This window comes from Dasypus novemcinctus, chromosome 8, assembly GCF_030445035.2.
Source record: "Dasypus novemcinctus isolate mDasNov1 chromosome 8, mDasNov1.1.hap2, whole genome shotgun sequence".
In the NCBI taxonomy this organism is placed as follows: domain Eukaryota; kingdom Metazoa; phylum Chordata; class Mammalia; order Cingulata; family Dasypodidae; genus Dasypus; species Dasypus novemcinctus.
In genome coordinates, this window is record NC_080680.1 from 54,150,438 (window position 1) to 54,154,852 (window position 4,415).

At 30.7% G+C, this 4,415-nt stretch overlaps 1 non-coding gene across 1 annotated transcript; it reads left to right on the plus strand.

Moving 5' to 3' along the window:
- Positions 1–4,048: 4,048 nt before the first annotated feature.
- LOC131279646 (small nucleolar RNA SNORA70) lies at positions 4,049–4,179 on the plus strand. The gene has a single exon (XR_009187042.1). It is a non-coding gene; the product is annotated as a small nucleolar RNA SNORA70 (small nucleolar RNA).
- The last annotated feature ends 236 nt before the right edge of the window (positions 4,180–4,415 follow it).

Here is a 4,415-nt window from a genome sequence, read left to right on the forward strand (position 1 = left end):
TTCTTAACTGTATTTAATTTAAAATCTTCTTTGGTTGATACATCTGGAAAATATTTATTTATATTATATTGTGTTCAAGTATTTCTAATAGTGTATACATTTTCTTTGCAAATGAAGGAAAAGGAAAATGATCACTAGGTGTTTATTTAAACTTTCCTTTCAATCAGGAGATTTTGCTATTGGAAATCCAAAAACATTTCATATGTGGAGTATTTTGACACAATATAAATAGTACCAGGAGATTGTATATAACTTTCAAATAATCCCCATCTTACAGAAATTTGCACATTGCTTAATATCCAACAGGCTATTTGCTAAAATAGTCTTTAAAATTCTTAATAATAGAGAAATGGTCTGATTAATGATATATATGTGGAGAGAATATTGGCTAACATTCATGGTTACATAATCTCTTTTCCACATAGTTGTGCTCTTTTCTCTGTTGAAGAACTAAAACCTTTGGCAGAACTATATCAGAGCAACTAAATACATTGAATCTAATTGATTTTTTGCATAATGAATGTTTACTTTGTTTTAATACAGTGTTGATAATTATGTGTTGCTTACAAAGGAGGTTAGTTAGGATATAAATATAGATTTTCAATCAAATATACATGCAAATACAAGCCATATAACTCGCAGGAAAAGCAACCTAGACATTACTGAATTATGGCACTGCCTTACAAATACGATTTAAAAACCCAGGATTATAATATAAATCAGAAGACCACATTATGCACTCAAACTTAAAATGTTATTTTACATTGCTGCTGATAAAACATTGCTCAGTTTTAATTATTTTATGAGAGAAAAACTGTTCTTTTCTTTAAAAATCATGCAATAAAATTGATTCCACATGAATTGACATTTGCACAAAATGATGCTCATAGCAGCATTATTCAAAATTGCTATAAGTGTGGAAGAAGCTCAGGTGTCCATTAACTGATAAATGGATAATCAAAATGTGGTATATTCATAAAATGGAATACTATTCAGCTGTAAGAAGACATGAAATTAGGATGCATATTACAACTTGGATGAAACTTGAGGCCATTTTGTTGAGTGAAGTGAGCCAGACACAAAAAGACAAATACTATATGGTCTTATTAATATGAAATAAATATGATGAGTAAACTTATGGAAGTAAACTCTAGAGTATACATTACTTGGAGATAGAATGTGGGTTGAGAACGGGAGCTAATGCTTAATGCCTGCAAAATCTTTAATAAGGTTTATTGTAAAAGTGTGGAAATAGAGTTGATAGTAACACACTATAGTGAGTATAAACAATACTGCTGATTTATAAAGGTGATTGTGGCTGAAGCAGTCTGTGGACATAACTGTTAATTGAAAAGAAGCTAGAGAAAAATCTAGGGGCTATACAAAATAGTAATTTGGGTGGTGGATGAAGATGTTGGTTAATAGTATAAATATAAGAATGTTTTTTTTTACAAACTGTTTAGAATATGGTGATATATGGGAAAATTACTACTACTGTAACTTATAGATGATAATTAAATAATATTTTTGCAGCAATGACAAAGAAGATATTATATAAATTCTAAGGGACAAAAATAAGGGAGTTTAAGGGGGTTGGGTTTTTTTCCTTTTGAAGTAATGAAAACTTTGTTCTCAAATTGACTGAGGTGATGACAGCTCTGAATTGAATATTAGAGCCACTGAGTGCCCACTTTGAATGAGTTGTATAAAGCATGGGACTGTATAACACAGGGAATTCAGTGGTGAAAGATGGACTGTGGTTAACAGAACTAAAGTGAGAACATTTTCTCATGAACTATAAAAAGTATTTAATACTGATATAGGGTGTTAGTAACTGGGTGGATTGGAGGAAAAATACATCAAATGTAACATATTGACTATAGTTTGTAGTAATATTTTGACAATGCTCTTCCATAGTTGTAACAATTGCTTCATAAAAATGCAAGGTGTTGGTGGTGGGGTGATGATTGGGAGCCCTCTATGGTGATATGTGCATTTGTTTTGTAAGTTCGTAACTTTAACTATGTACTTATTGCTTATGTATATTCATGTTTATATGGTATAATTCTATAAATTTTTAAATGAAAAAAGAAATCCTAAATCTACTGTCCTATTGATTTCACAATGGAAAAACCATTTCTACCACTGCTGGGCTGATGGTAAAAGTAGATCTAAAAATAGAATGAAATTCCACTCTTCACCATATTTAAACCTGAGTTTTAGATAGAATAACTTCAAGTAATATAAAGGCAGGCCATGTGTAAATCACAATATTATTACTATTAATTTTTATTTTTATTTAGTTTTATCTTCTCTTACTATTGCTGATTAACTGAGAAGTTATAACCTGCCAGGAAAATTTAAAAAAGTAAAAATTAGCACCAACTAAATGTGATCAACTATTTGAATGCTGGTGAATTCATGTAGTGTTTTTTATCTTTATCACCCCAGAGGAACACACGTATTAGATAAGCAATCAAACTATATAAGATATCAAAATATGTCATCCAAAAAAATTAATTTAAATACCTTAAATATTTACAAATCCAAATCAAATGTCAAAATATTCAGTTATTAAACTCTGCAGTGTTATTGACTTTATTTTTATTTAAATGCATAATTTGACAGCAGTTTTTAAAAATTCTATATAATACCAAAAGTACAATTTGTTTAATTGGGATAGGAAAATTCCTGAGTTTATTATTCTCTTTTTTTTCCTCTTCTAATTAGTTAGAGAATATTTTACATGTTTTGTTTTTACTATTCCAATGTAGCCAACTTGGATTAATTGTTGATTTTCATTTAAACTATTCATTTATATGTTTGTATTTGTGAATATGAAATATTCATGTTTGTGAGATTTCTGTTGCTTACAAATAGTCCAAAGTATGGTTATATTATAAATGTCAAATGACATGTAATTTGAGAGAGCAACTGGAGATGAAAGTAATGATTAAGTATCATTTTGATACAAAACTAAGTAAAATTAAGGAAAAAGAACTAAACCATATAGAATATTTTAAAAAGATCAATGTAAATGTAATGAGGAATGCCTTATAGTTTTAAAATTAATTTCTTGATGTTGACTCTGCAAAAAATATATGAAGGAGAGTACAACAATCTGAAAGATATTTGGTCTTCTTATAACACAGTTTTGTACAATTTTTTCTTTAAAAGAAAAATATTTTTTCCTAATCAAGAGTGTTTGTGAGAAAAAAACATAGTCATAAGGGATACGATTATAGTTACATTTATTTTTCAGGTCCACAGCAAATGAGTTTAATAAACCTGTACATGCTTACTAAGGATTCATTTATTTATTAGTTTATTTAACCCATATTTATTAGCACTCATTCTGTCAGGCATTCTATAATGTTTAAGGAGATACTAGGTACTAAGCTTTATAAAATTCCTATCACTGTACAACTGTCACAATGGCTAAAATCTAACAGACTAACAACCCAAATGGTGGCCAGGAGGTGAAGCAAAGGGAAGTTTCATCATTTGCTGATGGAAATGCAAAATAGTAAGTCATTTGGAAGCCAGTTTGACAGTTTCTTACAAAGTTAATCGTAAGTTTATGGACTATTCATCAACTTAACTCCTAGCTATTTACCCAAAGTGTTGAAAACTTATGTCCACACAAAAACTTGCATGCAAATATTTGTGGCAATATTATTTAAAATTGTCAGAACTGGAAGAAATCAAGATGTTTTTTAATAGGTGAATGAATAAACAAATTGTGGCCATCATTATGCATTTGTCAAAACCCGTAGAACTGTACAACACAGTGAACCCTATTGTAAATTATGGGATTTATTTAATAATATTGTATCTACATCATTACATCAGTTGTAACAAATTTATACCATACTAATGTAACATATACATAATAGGGGAAACTATGTGTGGGGTGGGAGGGTATATTCAGGATAAGGAGAAGATATGGGAACTCTCTGTACTTGCTATGCAACTTTTCTGTAGTTATAAATATATTCTAAAAAATAAAATCTAGTAAAAAACAAATCCTTGCCTCAATAAAACATATGGGCAAAAGCTCGAAAAACAAAAGCATTCCTACAGGAGGCCTGTGTGCAGCAGCTGCTGAAAGCTACCTCCTTGGTAGTGTATGTGGACTATTGCTTGTATGGGATACCTTAAGAAGTCTTGGTGACAGCCCTTGCCTGTTGATGGTCCTGCTGACCTCTTGCACAATCTAGATTCTAGGTAGGTACGCAAAGTGCCTTTGGAAAGCCCCAGGTTTTGGTGTCCTGGGACCATATTGGCCAAATCATCATGTCCATCCTCACCAAGCTTCAAAACATGGAGCATGTGACCAAGACACTGTGCAGAGCCAAGTTCCAGTTCACTGAAGGCTTTACCAAATTCAATGGTGACCAATTTGAAGATATGGT